This window comes from Sapajus apella, unplaced genomic scaffold (genome assembly GCF_009761245.1).
Source record: "Sapajus apella isolate SASKATOON/1434 unplaced genomic scaffold, GSC_monkey_1.0 scaffold4, whole genome shotgun sequence".
Classification (NCBI taxonomy): Eukaryota; Metazoa; Chordata; class Mammalia; order Primates; family Cebidae; genus Sapajus; species Sapajus apella.
In genome coordinates this window covers 34,019,287-34,037,845 of record NW_022436944.1, presented here as the reverse complement: position 1 = coordinate 34,037,845, position 18,559 = coordinate 34,019,287, and the positions used below count along the sequence as shown (strand labels likewise).

The 18,559-nt window shown below is 40.0% G+C and overlaps 1 long non-coding RNA gene across 1 annotated transcript; it reads right to left on the bottom strand.

Annotated features, from left to right (window-relative positions):
• Positions 1-852: 852 nt before the first annotated feature.
• Positions 853-10,030, bottom strand: LOC116542012. The gene is made up of 2 exons (XR_004265040.1): positions 5,128-10,030; positions 853-1,662 (listed from the first exon to the last, which is right to left on the bottom strand). It is a non-coding gene; the product is annotated as an uncharacterized LOC116542012 (long non-coding RNA).
• Between the last annotated feature and the right edge of the window lie 8,529 nt (positions 10,031-18,559).

The following is an 18,559-nucleotide window of genomic DNA, read 5'->3' as shown; positions in this document are numbered from 1 at the left end:
TGGATGGAAGAAAGAGGCAGGGGTTGGCAGATCAAACACAGGACTTAAAAGTCCTAGATCTAAATCTTAAAATCCCCAAATATTTTAAGTTATAAAAAGATGTCCCACTTTCGTAATCCAGTTCTGCAAATAGTTTTCCGAAGTCGGGGGACTTGCAAAGATTTAATTTGCCTGACAAAAATTTTCATTGGCATTTTCTATATTTCCTAGTGCCACCCTCTATGGTTTTCAATCCCCAAACGTCTAAATTAATGTGGACATCTGCTTCTAGCAAATATAGTCAGAACTGCCCTGCCACTGCCAATTTGCAATCATAAAATCATAGAGATGAAAGGAAGAGGAAGTTAAACAGGACAACTCAGCCCAGCATCCCGGAAATGGGGCGTTTTGTAACTTGCTCCCCTCCTCCTACCTTGTATCCTGCCCTCTCCCGCCATGTCCCAATCTACTATCATCATTTCAACTGCCAAATATACATAATAGGAAACATAAACCACAATCCTATTTGTACTGTAATCATTCAAACATCACCAAGTTTTTGTCAGGACAGAAAATGAAAACTACGTGAATAAATATTGCATTCAACGAATCTTTACACCCCCAGCCATTTAAGCCACAAGCTTAAAATGAGGAGAATCTCACACTTTCTGGAAAGGCTGGCACCCGGCTCCTGGCCTGATGGTCATTATGTCTCCCTGACTTGGCTCCAGCTCCAGGCCAGCACTGTCCAGTGGAAATGGAACGTGGACTATGACTGCAAGCTACCTATGCCATTTTAGATTTCCTAGTAGCCACAGTCAAAAAGGAAAAAGAAACAGACAACATTAATCTTAATAACACCTTCCGGTTTTCTGGTTTTTGCAATTTTAGAGCAGGTACTGTTTTTTAACTGGCTAGATAAGAAAAAATAATTGTGGTAGGCACGTTCATTCTTCTAATAAGCCTGTTGATCTGGTCTTCCCTGTTGTCAGCATCTCCACCTTCTACAAAATGGGTGGTCTTTTTCTTCATTCCACCTTGTCGAGAGGATAATATAAAGGGCCACAAGAAGTTATACGCTTCTTTGAAGCGTTTTCCAACAGTATAGATCTCATAAATCAGATTTCTCCATGCAGACGATGCCATATTTGCCAAGAGATCGAGCAATTAAAGTCTTATCTGTCAGAGCAATTAGCTTCTTATTGATTTTGTTATAACACACTTGTAGATTATTTACTGACTTCAGATTTGAGTATGTCCATGCAATACATGGTTCTGCAATCCTCAGCATGTTAACTGAAGCCTTGTTGAGCTTCACAAAATTTCTATTAAAGATTTGATGAAGGCAAAGAAGTTGTAACACCTTTCAGACCTTTGGGCTCACCCAGTTGATGCCTCTGATCCTGATGACAAACACCAGTTTGGGTTCTGCAGGTACATGCAAGTTGTCAGCTTTTCCTGCCATCCTCACCATTTGAATCCTGTACATCAGCCTATATTCCCCGTGATAGTGCTTCACTTTTTCATAGATAAGCTTCCTCCTTGCCTTTGGAAGCATGTTTTCAGCAAACTTCTTTCTCAGGCGCTTGATCTTCAGCTCTGCCAAATTCCTTTGCTTTTTCTTAAGGGTTTCTGGCACAGCAGGAACCTTCTTCTTCTCTTTGACACCCTCCACAGTTCCAGCTGGAAAACGGAGTTAATAATACTTTTAACCCAGTACATCCAAAATCATTTCAGCATATAGCCCATATAAAAACAAATATTGAGACATCTTATAGTCTTTTTCCACACAAGTTCTTTAAAGCCCAGTGTGAATTTACACAATCCAGAGTACTCCCATTTCAGGTCCTCGATAGGTGGCTGGTGACTAGCTTAATAGATAGCACAGATATATGTAGATAAGCCTGTCCTTATTTGTATGGCAATGCCTGTTTTTTTTCTAAAAGAAAATGTCCCTCCTGAGTTAGGCAACTGGAAATGGGAATTCCTTTTCCTTAAAGTACGCTTGCCAGATAAAACACAAGACACCTACTTAAATTTGAATTTCAGATAAATAACCATTTTTTTTAGTATAACTATGTCCTAGTATTGCGTGGAACATACTCATGCTATAAAAATTACTCAATGTTTATCTTAAATTCAAATTTAACTGGGCTTCCTATATTTTTATTTGGTAAACCTAGCAACCTCACCTGAACTCAACTCAAGTCAGAAATGGAGGGGGAGGAAGAAAACATGGCAGCTGCTAAAGGCAGCAGCAGATGATGGTGCACGAGGAAGTCAGAGGCAGAGCTACCCGGAGAGCCACTGTAAGAACCACCATCGTTGGCCGGGCGCAGTGGCTCACTGCTGTAATCCCAGCACTATGGGAGGCCGAAGCGGGTGAATTGCCTGAGCTCAGGAGTTCCAGACCAGCCTGGGCAACACAGTGAAACCTCATCTCTACTAAAATACAAAAAAAGTTAGCTGGGCATGGAAGCATGCATCTGTTATTCCAGTTGCTTGGGAGTCTGAGGCGGGAGAATTGCTTAAACCCGGGAGGCGGAGGTTGCAGTGAGCCGAGATGGCGCCATTGCACTCTAGCCTGGGTGACCGAGTGAGACTCCATCTCAAAAAAATAAAAATAAAATAAAAAATAAGAACCACCATCATTAAGGATGAGTAATGGCAGCACCTGTCAGGAAGGCACACAGGCTGAACAGCAGGTGTCGCTGCCTCTCTGAAGCCTGTACCTGTCTGCCTTGTTTTCTCTTTCTCTTTCCATGAATTTTACAAAGATATCTGTACATCCTGCAAGCATACGCATTTTGCAAGACGTCAGTCTCAACATGGCATCTGAAGCTTTACAATTTGCTATGGATTTTCCATGCTAATAAATTTTTTTTTTTTTTTTTTTTTTTGAGACGGAGTTTCGCTCTTGTTACCCAGGCTGGAGTGCAATGGCACAATCTCGGCTCACCGCAACCTCCACCTCCTGGGTTCAGGCAATTCTCCTGCCTCAGCCTCCTGAGTAGCTGGGACTACAGGCACGCGCCACCATGCCCAGCTAATTTTTTGTAGTTTTAGTAGAGACGGGGTTTCACCGTGTTGACCAGGATGGTCTCGATCTCCTGACCTCGTGATCCACCCGCCTTGGCCTCCCAAAGTACTGGGATTACAGGCGTGAGCCACCGCTCCCGGCAATAAAAAAAATTTTTTGGGGCCCAGTCACAGTGGCTCACACCTGTCATCCTAGCACTTTGGGAGGCCGAGACAGGCAAATCACCCGAGGTCAGGAGTTCAAGACCAGCCTGACCAACATGGTGAAACCCCATCTCTACTAAAAATACAAAAATCAGTTGGGTGTGGTGGTGTGCACCTGTAATCCCTGCTACTCGGGAGGCTGAGGCAGGAGAATCGCCTGAACCTAAGAGGCAGATATTGCAGTGAGCCGAGGTCGCACCATTGTACTCCAGCCTAAGTGACAGAACAAGATTCCATCTCAAAAAGAAAAAAGAAAAAAAAAATTCTTTTTTTGGCCAGGTGCAGTGACTCATGCCTGTAATCCCAACAATTTGGGAGACTGAGGCGGGCTGATCACCTGAGGTCAGGAGTTTGAGACCAGCCTGGACAACATGGTGAAACCCCGTCTCTACTAAAAATACAAAAAAAAAAAAAAAAAAAAAACCTTAGCTGGGCATGGTGGCAGGCACCTGTAATCAAAGCTGCCTGGGAGGCTGAGGCAGGACAATTGCTTGAACCTGGGAGGTGGAGGTTGCAGTGAGCTAAGATGGCACCAGTGCACTCCAACCTGGGCAACAGAGTAAGACTCCATCTCAAAAAAAAAAAAGAAAAGAAAAAAATATGTATATATTACTAACAGCTCATGCCATGGGTGAAGAGACAGAACTATTGAGTTTGTTCTATGTACTAGATACTCCTTTGTGTGTTCCAAGTGAGAGGCGGGAGCCATGCCCAAAACATTTTCCTAAAATTCCTAAAAATTTCAAAACAGTAACCTAGTTAGAGCTAAGGGGCAGGAATTACAGACCTTTTGGGAAAACGTTGTCTTCAGATGGCTAATGCTCTCAGCTAAGATCCAGAGAGACTGATGTAGTAGGTAGGGGATGGAACCTCAGGATTTGCAATTCTAACAGTTTCCCAAGTGATACTAATACTGCCGATCCCGGAAAACCACTTTAAAACATGCTTTGAAAACCACTGTTTTAGATTCTGAGAGTGTTTCCACGGGGATATATATAGCACTTGTTTAGAGTTTTTGTTTTGTTCTATAGAGTTTCCTCAAATTAAAAACTCAGAGAAGATACACTGCCTCAGCAGTGGTCCTGCAGGGCCAGTGGCCTCTGTTGTTGCTGTTGGTCATGCAGGTGAAGGATACTGGTTTTCACATCATGAGTCAGACGGCTTATCTGCAACACTGCAGGTTGGGGAAAGAAGTGACTCAATGGTGATCCTTTGAGAACAGGTATCCCAAGCTAGACTCTTCCCATTTCTTGGTCACCTCTGCCCCTTCCACCCTCTATTCATTGTGCTTCCTTCTAGTCAGCCCTGAATTTCCTAGTTTGTCCCTCTGCCTCAGCCTCCAGACAATCCTACGCTGGGTCATGGGAGGGTGACCCTAGCCAAACCTCAAGGTTACCATCACCCAGAAAGTTTTTGCCTCACCAGCTCAGTGGTAGTTAGGAGGCCCACTTGGTAGCAATGTCATCAAGTCCCCAGAATGACTAGGTAGTTACTTCCTGTCCAGGAGGAGAGAGCTCAGACATAGAGTGGTCCCAGGCAAATGAGGAAGATGGACTTTTATTATATCAGGGAAATAGCAATGAGCCTCCGTGAGATTCTCAGCATTTACAAAAGGCATTTCACTGCTTTACCTTTTCTGAGTCAATGTCTTATCTCTAGACACCTTCCATCAGGCTTCCTTTCCAGCAGGCTTCTGAAAGGTCACGTTGTTCTCCTCCCTCTTTTATGGATTTCCTTCCTTAGCATTCTCTCCAAGACTTCCCTTTCCTCAGGCCACCCTTGCCCAGCCATCCATCCAATAAGGACCACAGAGTACTTATTTAAGGACTTTATAACTAAATTAAATAGTTATAAAGAATGCCCAGATCAAACATATGGAAGCCCCAGAGGTTCAAAACACCTTACCACATTCTCCTAGGCTTTGCCTCTCTTCTGTTCCAAGAAGCCCTATTACCCTTTCTCCTCTCTTTTATCCCCAAGGATACAGAACATCAACCACATCAGCCACCTTGTGCCCTGCTTGCTGAGAGGAGCTCTTCCTTCATGAAGATCCCTTGATGCAGAGCCCTTCATTTTGCTAAAAAAGAAAGTTTAGGGCAGATCAATAATGGTGACCTAGGAGGATATTGAGCTTCCCCTTTATCTCAAGTGAGAAACATTCCTCAGAGGAACTTAAAAAGGGTCTTTGAGAACTGATGGAGAGGCAGCATGCTGTCTACAATGAAGACCTAATTTTCACTAAGTGTCTGCTTAGAATTTCACCCAGAGCTGTGGCTAGACAAACCCTAGCCTTGTCTCCAATTTAAAGAAATAAACAAATTATTGTTAATAAACATATGTTGCAAATTAAATAAATCTTAAAGTGCAAGCAAATTATTTCCCTCTTACTATTCTTAATGGGGTCAGCTCATTTCCACATGTGATAGCCAATGTCTGGAATCCATTTACCATTTGCATTAGATGAAAATTTCTCTGGAAATCAAAACTAATATTCACTTTGCATATTTCTTTTCTTCATTTGAAAGGGAAGTGACTAGGAAGTCTTCCTGTGGCCTGACTTCTTTCTTTCCCATTTCATTGTTCTAATAAACTAGTATTTCTCCAACTGTGGTCAGTGGGGCCACTTTCATAAGAAACACCTGGGATGGTTGTTAAAAATGCAAATTATTGGCCTCATCCCAAACCTACTTGAGTGGAGTGGGGACTTGCCCAGAAAAATCTCTTCTAACAAGCTCCTTCAGTGATTCTTATGCTCACTAAATTTTGAGGCCCACTACAGTAAGTACCATTTATATTTACAGGTGTTTTAAAGGCACCAGTGTCCCTAGAAGGCAGGGGTTTGACAAAGCTACTCCCCCTCGGGAGCTCCAGTTACTCTGCTGGTTTAATTATGGCAAAAAGCACAAATGTTATTCTAGATGGGACTCAACATTGGGTCAAATGCTTCTTTGTTTTTTCCTGCGATACTTTGTCCTTTATTACTTCCTCCCCACTTCCCAAACTTAGCCGGCCATTATCCCCAATTCATTTCATACTTATTATTCAAGATTCAATCTTCATACAATAACTTCTGTGATTCTATGACATTATGATTCTATGACATTATCTCAGCTGACATTTCTAATCCTGACAACCTAACTCATCCTCCAGGTCAACAACATCAGTGCTTATAGTACAGCTCACCCCTTTTCCTTGAGCCCAGAAACCACCTTGTGTATTCCTTTTTACAGTAGCCTGGGCTGAATTGGTCCTTGTAAGTAAATCACCCTAGGTCTTCATTTCCCCAATTACATTGCCATACTGCCCTTGCTCACACATACTTCAAATACCAACTTCCACCTTCAAGGTAGAGGTAGCTTATTAAGCGTTCCTTTGTACTGACCACATACTATAAACACATTTCAATTATTGTAACTATCTCACTGCAGTGTAATATTTGTTTACCTGTGTGTTTCCCCTACTAGATCTAAACTACTCCTATGCAGGCATTCAGTTAATCACTCTGCTATCTCCAATACTAAGCCTAGTATCTGGCACATAGTGGGCATTTAATATTAACGTTGAGCTAAACTACTCTCAAACTTTTATGGGCAGAGACACTATCTCATTTAATGCTGTGCCATAAAATGCTGACTTGTTATGCCACTATTTATTCTCATAAATATTATGACCATATATATATATAATGCATACAATAATGTTTACTATATACAGTACATCTGTGCAGTGAATTTAATATATGTTTTTCTTATGGCCAGACTGCTGGTAGAGTCTAAAGCAACACTGTCTCCTAGAGTTCTCATTAATGAAGATAATATTCTATGTCTACACTGTCTAATATGGTAGCCACTACTTACATAGCACTAATGAACTCTTAAAGTGTGTCTGAGGAAGTGAATTTTTAATATTATTTTATTTTCATTGATATCATTGTAAACAGTCACATGTGGCTAGTGGCTACCTTATTTGACAATGCAGATCTAGTGTATGGTATTTTAATGCTCTCAGCCAGAAAGTACTAATGAACTCAACTGTGCTTCCTTCACTGTGGACAGAACCTGGAAGTGTTTGCTCAGCAGTGGTGTTCCCAGAGCAGCACCAGATGGGAACAGTCAGCTGAGGTACAGAGAAGATTTTTATCACTGACATCATTTAGAATTGCTGGTGCTCAATGATAACAAAGCAGACCAATTTTTTGTCTGATTACTGTTTTTAAGCTCTTTACAGACAATGTGCCCACTCATTGCTTGCACCCACAGTGGACCACTCCTACCAATACTACCCTTGTTACACCAGAATCTTTGGTCACTTTATCTCTTCCTGCCCTCATGCCATGTTCCAGTGAAGGTTTTTGACTCGTGACGGATAACAAAAAGTTTGCAAGTAATTGTGCTGAAAATGACTCAAAAGTGGCGAGGAAGATTATCACACTGAGCATTAAAACACTACTTTTAAAACAGCTCAAGATGCCTTCAGAGAAATGGCAAGGGACACAGGGTGCCTGTCAAAAGCAGCCAGGGAATTACCACTGCAGCTTGGGAAAAATGACCACAATTGAGGGAATCCTAGCCTAAAAAATGGCCTGAGGCATCTCCTAAATTTAGGAGATTTTAAAAGAATTCAAAGTAGTTATGAGCTCAATTGCAGAAAAGCGCCTTCAGAGAGGTTATGTTCTGCTGACACCACCTCTTGCTCATCTGGCTCATTTGGTTGGTCTCTCAGATTCAGAAATTCATCCCATATCTAAACAAGGCATGCCTATACTTCTCTATCAACCAGCTACCTAAACTCTGAACGCCAATCTGTAAAGGATAAACTGTATAAAAAATTAAATCCAATGTATAGAAGCAATGGATATTGCTGGCTGGGTGGAAATTCAGTTGTAATATGGGCCTCATCTTCTATAGTAGCCTGTGTGCCTACAAATTGGCCTTGAAAATAAGGTACTTTTTAATGTTTAAGTCTATTTGTTGCCATGGAAGTAAATTTATTATGTATTTAAGGGGAAAAAGCTTACAATATAGCATGTGCAATGTAATCCTGATGTGTGTATGTGTGTGTATGCATGTGTGATAGCCACTAACTACACAGTGTATGTGTATATGTGGAACACATGGTACGTGTGCAAATATGTACTGTCTATACACAATCAGTGAACAAGATACAGAGGATGACAGAGAATGTAACCAAAAAATAGCAGTCAATATGTCCATAGAGTAAAATAACAAGTAGTTTATTCCCAAATTCTACAATAAATGCAATCAAATAAGAAATAAGCAAAATTATTATCTTTAAATGTCAGTATATTCAAATCCTTTAGTTATCAGATATATCTTGCAGCTTACCACCTTATCTGACAGTGCTCAAATTCTCAGATTTAGGTCCTGGTGTTTTGTTTGTTTGGCTTGATTTGGTTTTATTTGTAGAATTCACTCTGATATCCATCTGCTGTGTACAGCTAAAAGTTGTTTGTCTTGGCCAGTATAAGGATTTATGCTCAGTTTTCTCCTAAACAGGTTTTGGTCAATAAGCGTTTGCCTAATGATGTCAATAAAGCCATGGATTGGGTGAATTTCCTCTTTACACAAATGCTCTGGAATCTTGTATTTTATTTAGGATGATCTGAAACCATGGTTCTCAAATCTTTTTGAACTCAGAGACAAGACAAAGTCTCTACAGACACCTGCCTCATCTGTTTCTGCTCATCACTTTTAGAAACCAGACACTTGGCATTGCTTTCGTGTAGATACCAATAAGGTAAAAAGTTTTAAGAAACCATGTATCAAATAGCATTACGATTTTATCCACCAAACCAAAACATAGATACTGTCATAATACTAAATGCAATAGAGAGCTACCTAAGAGAGCCAACTCAGTGAACCTCAGGCATCACCCTCACCCAGACACCAACGAAAATTCTGATACTCTGGAGAGGGCCTGTGTAACAGGAGGAATGGATGGTAAGACCAGTTACAGCCTATGCTGTAAATTGAGATCTAATGCAAATAAAGCAGACCTTTGAATTTTAAATCAGATACAAAGTTGCTTCACCATCTAAGCAATTCTAAGGCAATTAGAAACTGAGCCTGCCTGGTTGGATGGTTGGATTTGCACAGTAAAATAACCTCAACAAACTACAGCTCTGAATGAGGCAATTCTGGACAACTGGGTTGCAGTGCCAGCTCCTCCACTGATTGGCTGTTTGCTCTGGGCAAGCTAGTCTCTCTCTGAGACTTAGCTTCCTCAGCTAAAAGGTAGCCATCACTGCCTAACTCTCAGATTTGTTGTAAAAATCAAATGAGTGTATGTTAAAGTAGAAATATGTTATTATGTTCAATATTTCTATTTTCATTCATTCACACAGAATTTGGGAAGGGGGGACAATATTGAACAGGTATGCTCTGTCAGCCACCTTGAACAGGCAGATTCATTGTTAGTATTATTATCAACAGGTAAGAAAAAATTTTGTGAAAAATGAAAGCCACCTATTTAGGCTTTTCCTAAGATGTAAATTATAGTTTGGGAGTCTTTTGAATCACCTACTGATTCACCACTGCTGATCTGCTCAAAGTGAGCCTTCTAAACTCAGTAAGGAATTGACTCTAGACATATTCCTGAAGGAAAGTATCAGAGGAAGATGGGGTGATGGACAAATAGGGCAAATGAAAGGAGGAGAAAACTGAGAAACAGCTTATCTATAGGATAAAAGTAGAAGATAAAAAGGTTCAGGGCTCCTGAAGAGCCAGCCAAGACGGGCAACCCAGGCAACAGACAAGGAAATCAGGACGAAAATGTCTCAGTGCTTTAGTATTTGTGTTAGCCCTTGTCTATTTCCCTGGAGAAATGAGCAGTACAAACCTTCAGTTTGTATTTCAGTTATTACTGAAATAAATAAAACTGAAGGTAAATGTTTAAGTTTAAAACCTTACTTTACTACTAAAATAAAAGCAACAACAAAAATCTTTGTTCTCAAAGCAGCAGAGGACTGAGGAGTGCTGTTCAGCTCCACCTAGAGGAGGTCAGAGACACCAAGTGTCTCCTAGTATGCAGGAAGGGGTAAACAGGACACCAGCATGCAGCGTGGGAGAGAAGAGAGTGTGAGAGTAATCCAGACTCAAATCCAGACTGTGCCACTTCCATGTTATGAGATTTGGGGGTGGATACTGAAATTCTCCAAGTCGTCAGTCTATCACTGGCAAAAAAAAAAGGGGGCGGGATACTGATAATATTGTTATGGGCTGAATTGTGTCCCCCCCAAAATTCTTATATTAAGGCCCTAACCCTCAGTAGCTCTGAATGTGACCTCTAAAGAGGTAATTAAGATGAAATGAGATCACTGAGGTGGGCCCTAATCCAATAGGACTGGTGTCCTTTTAGGAAAAAGAGATTAGAACACAGAAACACATAGAGGGAAGACCATGCGAAGACAGATGGGGAAAATGGCCATTTACAGGCCACGGAGAAAGGCCTTCAGAAGAAACCAATCCTGCCAATAGCTTGATCTTGAACTTCCAGCCTCCAGAACTATGAGGAAATAAATTTCTGTTGCAGAAGCCACCCAGTCTGTGGTACTTTGTTATGGCAACCCCAGCACACTAATATCAATACCAACGTTACAGAGTGTTTGTGAGGATTACATGAGAAAATGTTACAAAGCAGGAGAAAACAGACACTCAGTGGTTATCTTTCCATTCCTTTCCTGGTTAAAATGGTGCTTAATCTGCAAGTTGGCTATTTGGGCAGAAGAGGATCAAATCAACGAGGGATCATAGACAACAAAAGTTCAGCCCATGAGGCTCTGAACTCCAGAAGCTATCATTGTTACAGATTCTAAGTAAGCTAAGAAACACATTAGTGCAGAGGTGATTTCATAAAAATGTTATTTTCTATTGTCAGAAGTTATAATAGAATTACTGTGACCCTCCAAACTGCTGATTTTCTAAGATCTCTCAAAAAAAAAAAAAAAGCTTGGGTATGCTATTCATTTCTATAGATGACTACCTGACTGAGACATGAAAAGTTCATATTTCATACCTATACGAAACCTTCTGACTCAAAAGTAGAAGCAGGCCCGTCAACTGCCCATAGTTTGGTCCTTCGAAGTAACTGAGTAGCCAAGAGTTTCGCTTCTTAGTTACTGTGTATCATACGTAGGATTCAGTAAGTTTTCCTCTTTTAAAGGACAGTTCCCATAGACGACTGATAGAGGGCACTAGGTGGCTACAAGAAGTAAAGTTTCTTTACAAAAAAAAATACTTTGTACTATAGAAATGTTTAAGCAAATAACAAAACTAGAGAGACTATGATAATGAACTCCCATGTACCCATCAGCCAGTGTCAACAATTATTAACAAGGGGCCAATCGTGTTGACTTATCCTGCCACTGGATTATTTTGAATCAAATCTCACAAATCTTAATGTCATCTATAAATAATTTTTAATAATTTGATAAAAATCAAGAGCAAAATGAGCACCTTGATCAGGATGTAATCTGTCTGAATTTTCATATATTTTATTTTAAATCTCAAAAGTTTCATTCACAAAGGATTCTTTTAATGAGCAATTTATACTACTTCATTTCGGTGGTTCTTAACTCAAAGTACTACAATTCATTGTTTTTTTCTTCCTCACTGAACATCCCCTTTTAACTCCCAGCTCTTGTTTCCTCCACCTCTACCTTTTTCATATCCTCAGGCTCCTTAAGCAATCATCAAGCAAAAACTTTACTTTTTTTTAACTGATTTTGTTTAGGCAACTTAGAGTTTTTTCAAAGTTTTATTACGTCAAATTTGCCTGTTATTTATAAGGAGGAGAATTAAGAAACAGGTCTATGAAACAATTATATTTCAAACTAAACTATAGATTTTGTTCATGGGAAGTTTTTTCAAGTTTGTTATTTATAATGAGGAGCATTAAGAAATAGGTCAATGGAACAATTATGTTTCCAACTAAACTACAGATTTTGTGCATGGGAAGTTTTTAGGTGAGTCTTGTGTTTAAAAGACTTTGTTGTTATAATGATAATTATTCATCCTAAGAGCATTATGATGTACTCTCCGTAATTAACTGGGTTCTGACTCAATTTCACATTCGCCACAAACCCTGACCACACATTCAGGCTAGAGAAGCAGGGGCAGTAAAACAGCAAACCTCAAAGAGCAACATGGGGTGGGAAGAAACTGGACTTAGAGAAGATATGACTTGGGCCCTTGATGCTACCACCTATCACTACAGGACCTTGGACAAGTCACTTCACCTCTCTGTGCCTCAGTTTCCTCTTCTGCACTAAGGGAATAATCATACCTGCTCAACTTACCTAACACAATTATAGTAGAGATGGAGGGAGATGATTGTGAAAGCGCATTTCCACTTATAACATGCTGCATGCCCTCACAAAGTTAGGCAGCATGGTGGTGCAAAGTAGGGGTTCAGTTGTAAGATAGATCCGGGTGTGAACCCTGGTGATGCGTGATCTTGGGCAGGTGGTTTTACCTTTATGAACCTCTTTCAACACCTATAAAATAAGGATAATTACAGAACATGTATCATAGAGTTATTTTACAGATTAAAAAACATGTGCAGGTAAAGCTGTTAGCAGAGTGCTTGACACATTTCTGAGATAAAGAACCTCAGAACTGTAGGAGCCACATGGACTTCAGAGAATGTTTCCTGAGAGAACACTTTAGGGCTGCTCATTCAAGTTCACATCTGTTTCTTGGCATCAAACTCACCCCGGAGCTTCCCTAAACTTCTCAACTGGCTACCCAGTATAGGCTTTCCCGGGTCCTTTAGACCAGGCCTCGTCTCCTTGAGGGAGGTTTTAGTTAGAGCTGTACTTCTGAAGCTAAAACAAAGACAAATTGAGCTCCTGGAATGAAGGTCAGGGAATTCGTGTTCTTTCCTCAGCCTTCTTGTTATCCCATGGGTAACTTGACACAGTCATGTCCAGCTGTTGCTTAAGGAAAATGACTAGTGCTGCTCTGCCACAGACAGTGATGAGTTATGATGCCAAAATGCGGTGACTCACTTGCTTCCTAATAGCATTCCCCTACACGTTGCTCTATCCATCTCTAGGGAGGCTACAGATGCGTGACTAGGGGTTTCCCCAAGCAATTTGCCTCCTCAGTTCCAAGTGGGAGGGACGTGGGAAGCAGCAGCTGCCTTAGAGTAAGTCTGGTCTCAGTTCTCACAAAAGTCTGTGGGATTCGCAGTAAGGGAATTAACATCAATCTGATCTTATTACCTCATCTGCCATTTTAAAATCAGCCTCCCACTCAAGTGTGATACTTTATACTGTTGATGCTCTTAAAATTGGGATCTTAACAAAGAAAAGCTTGCAACAGATGCATGACTACTGTTCAAATCATCGCTGAGGCACTCAGAGACCCAGAAAAGATCTTATGTTTGCTTTGTAGTGTTTCTAAGAGCAGTGGAATGAGGGAGGTTTTCTTTGCAAATTTCCGGTAAAGCTCCACGTAAACAAACTTACACCAGTAAACACAGCCACCTTCTCATCTTTCCTGACAGCAGCCCAAACTATTAACCATAGTCAGGGCTTTTGATATTCATACAAAACCTAAATGTGACATGTAAACAGGAAGTGAGAGATATAAAGAGGTAATTACCCTCTTATAAGTGGAGGAAAAACAGAAAGGTGGTCACCAGGAATAGCATCTCTCTCCCACTCACAGAAGAAACCCTAGCATTTCCCAAACCTATCTGACCAAATGATACAATAAGTTAATAAATTACATAATAAATGACAAATGATACAGCATGTTAACACCAAGAGGGGACTCCTTCGTAAAAAAATAAATAAATTCAAGAAATATTGGGCCAGGCACAGTGGTTCATACCTGTAATTCCAGCACTTTGGGAAGCCCAGGCAGGCAGAGTATGAGGTCAGGAGTTTGAAACTAGCCCGAGAAACAAAGTGAAACCCCATCTCTACTAGAAATACAAAAATTAGCCAGGCATGGTGGTGCGCGCCGGTAATCCCGTTACTCAGGAAGCTGAGGGAGGAGAATCACTTGAACCCAGGAGACAGAGGTTGCAGTGAGCCAAGATCTCTCCACTGCAGTCCAACCTGGGCAACAGAGCAAGACTCTGTCTCAGAAAAAAAAAAAGAAAGAAATATTGGATTAAAGATGTCACTTCACTGAAAGATTTATCAGAGCCTCTAATGTATCACTGTGCCTTAATAACATTCCAAGAAAGCAAAGCATGTCTGAAGCATTTCCTAAGTATATTTTACTATGAAATGCTTTGTGCACAGATTATGTAAAAAATCGGGAAAAGTTCCCTAGACATATATGTTTTAAAATCCTATATATTCAAAGTGTTGCATTTTCCCACAATATGTAAAAATTCAAACATGGAAATAAGCAAACCTGTTTTAGGTGAAAGAGTTTGCATTCTGGATCTACCACCTGCTAGCTAAGTGTCTCTTAGCACTTGTTCCTTTAAAACACATGCAGTCATGAACCTGCCATCCCTCTCAGCCTCAAACTCCAGTTGCCATTAAAGGAAGTACTGTAGTCTACAACCCTCTGTTATGGGTTGAATTGTGTCCCTCTAAAATTCATGTGTAGAAGTCCTAACCTGCAGTACCTAAGAATGTGACACTATTTGGAGAGAGGGCTTTTACAGAGGAAATCAAGTTAAAATATCATTAGGGTGGGGTCTAAACCAATATGACTCTTCTTCTCATAAAAAGGGGAAATTTGAATATACAGACATGGTTAGAGGAAAGACAATGTGAACAGAAAAACAGAAGACGGCCGTCTACAAGCCAAGGAAAGAGATCTGGAACAGATCCTTCCCTCACAGTTCTCAAAAAGAACTAACCCTGCTGATAACTTGATCCTGGACTTCCAGCCTCCAGAATTGTGAGGACAATAAATTTCTGTTTAAGCCACCCAATGTGTGGCACTTTGTTACCGCAGCTCTAGCAAACTAATGTACCATCTTTACAATCAGCTTTCACTGCACCTATTCATTCATCAAATATTTATTGAAAGCTTGCTAATTTCCAAGATTGTTCTGGGTACTGGAGACACAATGGTGAATAGCTGCAGGCATCTTCCCTGCCATTGTGGATCTTACAGCCTAATGAGAAACACAGATATGAAATCAAATAATCACTTACAAATGTAAGATTACAAAAAGAAAATAACTATGAAAATAACTAAAAAGAGACAATGAGGATGCTAAATCATTCACATAAGCAGGTGCCTGATCTCATCTGGGGTGTCAAGAAAACTTCCTTGAGGCAATGATATATGAACCGGGATTTGAAAGATTGGCAGGAATTGGTAACATGAAAGGAGAATGTGAAAAGTGTTTCCGGCTGGGCGCAGTGGCTGACACCTGTAATCCCAGCACTTTGGGAGCCTGAGGCAGGCAGTCACCTGAGGTCAGGAGTTCGATACCAACCTGACAAACATGAAGAAACCCCATCTCTACTAATAATACAAAAATTAGCTGAGCGTGGTGGTGCATGCCTGTAATCCCAGCTACTCCAGAGGCAGAGGTTACGGTGAGCCAAGATCATGCCATTGTACTCCAGCCTGGGCAATAAAAGTGAAATTCTGTGTCAAAGAAAAAGAAAGGAAAAACTGTTCCCAGCAGAGGGAGCAGCAGTCCAGGGATAAGAAGGCAAGCTGAAGTGGGTGAAAAGAAGCCAGGGGCATTGAAGTCATCAAGGCTGCAGATCAGCTTTCAAGCAAGTCCTTGCAATCCAATTTTAGAATTTAGATATTTTTCTTAAGATACTCTTATATGACCTCAGATGAGTGAGGAATTCCATGTCTAAGTACATACCCAAGAGAAGTGAAGACATAGGTTCACCCAAAAACATGTTTACAAATGTTCATTGCAACATTATTCATAATAAACAAAAAGTAGAAAAAACTCAAATGTCCATCAACTGATGAATGGATACACAAAACGTAGTGTCTCCATACAATGGAATATGATTCAGCCATTAAAATGGATGGATTAATGATATATGCTGCAACATGGATGAGCTCTGAAAACATGATGTTAAATAAAAGAAGCCAGTTACAAAAGACGAACATATTGTGTGGTTCCACTTATGTTAGATGTCCAGAATAGGTGAATCCGTAAAAACAGAGAGCCAATTAGTGGTTGCCAAGAACTGGGGGAAGGGGAAATAGAGAGTGATTGCTAACAAGTACAGTTTCTTCTGGTGATGATGAAACTGTCTCCATTCAGATAACGGTGATGTTTACATAACTTTGTGCATACACTAAAAAGCACTTTAAAAGAGTGAATGTGGCTGGGCGCGGTGGCTCACACCTGTAATCCTATCACTTTGGAAGGCCAGGGCAGGCAGATCACCTGAGGTCGGGAGTTCAAGACCATCCAGACCAACATGGAGAAACCCCATCTCTACTACTAATAAAAAATCAGCTGGACATGGTGGTGCATGCTGTAATCCCAGCTACTCAGGAGGCTGAGGCAGGAGAATTGCTTGAACCCAGGAGACGGAAGTTGTGGTGAGCCAAGATCACAACATTGCACTCCAGCCTAGGCAACAGAGTGAGACTCCGTCTAAAAAAATTAAAACATAAAAGACTGAAAGTTATGCTATGTGAATTGTATCTCAATTTTTAAATGTATGAATGAGAAGCACTTCTTTTTTTGGCAGTATGGCAGACTGAATCCATTAGCACTCCCACTGAAAACAAAATGATTCCACTAAAATATTCAAAATATCTTTTCAATATATTGATAAGCTTGCAGGAAACAAAGGAATAGTTAGAGGCCAAAACAAAAATGAAAAGAAGTAAACTGAATATTAAAGTTGGCTCTTACCTTGAAGTCATTTGCCCTGTCAAGTTACTGATTTTCTGTTTACATACCCTCACAGAATATGGAGGATAGGTGACAAAACCCACAGCCCAGCCAACATGGATCATCTTACAGCAAACACCTCTATCTAAAGCTGGGACTTCCCAAAGGTATCCAATTTGAGCATAAGGGTAGACAATTAGGTCAAGCTGTTAAGAAATTGCCAATATTTGATTATTTTTGACTTATGAAAAACAATTTCATATGTTTCAACCTACATGTTAGCCCTCAGTGATCCACCTATCCACACTCCCAGAAATTGCAAGGAAAATTGCACTTTAAAACTTGGAAATGGGTAAAGAGAAAAATAATTCCCTTGAGGAATAAATGTTCACTCAGAATTACATGCTAAGGAAAGACATTTTTGAAAAACAGGAACAAGTAAAGACATTTTCAAATGCCTAACAGATGGACCAACAGATTCTCACTAAAGAAATTTTTAATGAATGTTCATCCTACAGAAGAAAAGTAAATCCAGATGAAATAGCCAAGAAGAAAAGAAATGTCACTACTATATTAACCAAAATAAATATAGTAGCGCTACATTATTGTCCATCAAGATAGACTTTTAGACAAAAAGAAAAACAAAAGATATCAGCACATATTATAAAAAGATCCATTCTCCAGGAAGAAATACTGGCTACATTCTTCCTAATAAAATATTTTTCAAATGTATTAGCAAAGGTTGACAGGAAACGAGAGAAATGAAAAAAATCTATCATCATGACAGTTTTTAATACACCTCTCTCTATAACTGATAGATTATGAAGACAAAAATCAGTAAAGACATAGAAAACTTGAATAAACCATAAGAAGCTTGATCTATTGAGGACTTACTGATATATACAGAATGCCACAACCAAAATACCTAATCTTTTTAAAAACACAGAGAATCTTTATGTATTAGACTGGAAAGAAAGTCTCAAAAACTTTCCAGGAATTAGTGTCAAACAGACTATCTCAGATCACAATGTGATTAAGTTAGAAATAAATACCAAACAGACAAAAACCCTTATGTACAGAAATAAACATACGTCTAAATACTTCACAAGTTATAGAAGAAATCTTCATAAGACTTACAAAATATTCAGCAATGAACAATAATGAACTACCTCATTTTTATAATTTATGAAATGCAGCTAAAATAGTAATCAAAAGGAAATACATAGCCTTACATATACCAATTAGAGGATGGGAGAGACTGAAATAAATGAGTTAAGTCTCTCTGCTGATCAATTCTAGTGTACCGCTCCAGATCTACTGGTTGCCCTTCTGTCTGTGATTCTGTGCTTCCAAAAGGCTTGCCTATAAAGACTACATCATCCCAGCTACTTTCCTGCTGACTTCCAATTGGGTTACTCAGTGGGTGATACTGACAAGACATCAGAGGTTAGAAAGAGAGATAAGGTTTTTTATTATATCTGCTCCCTCCTTACTGAGCCATGGTTTTAACAGAGGCCTA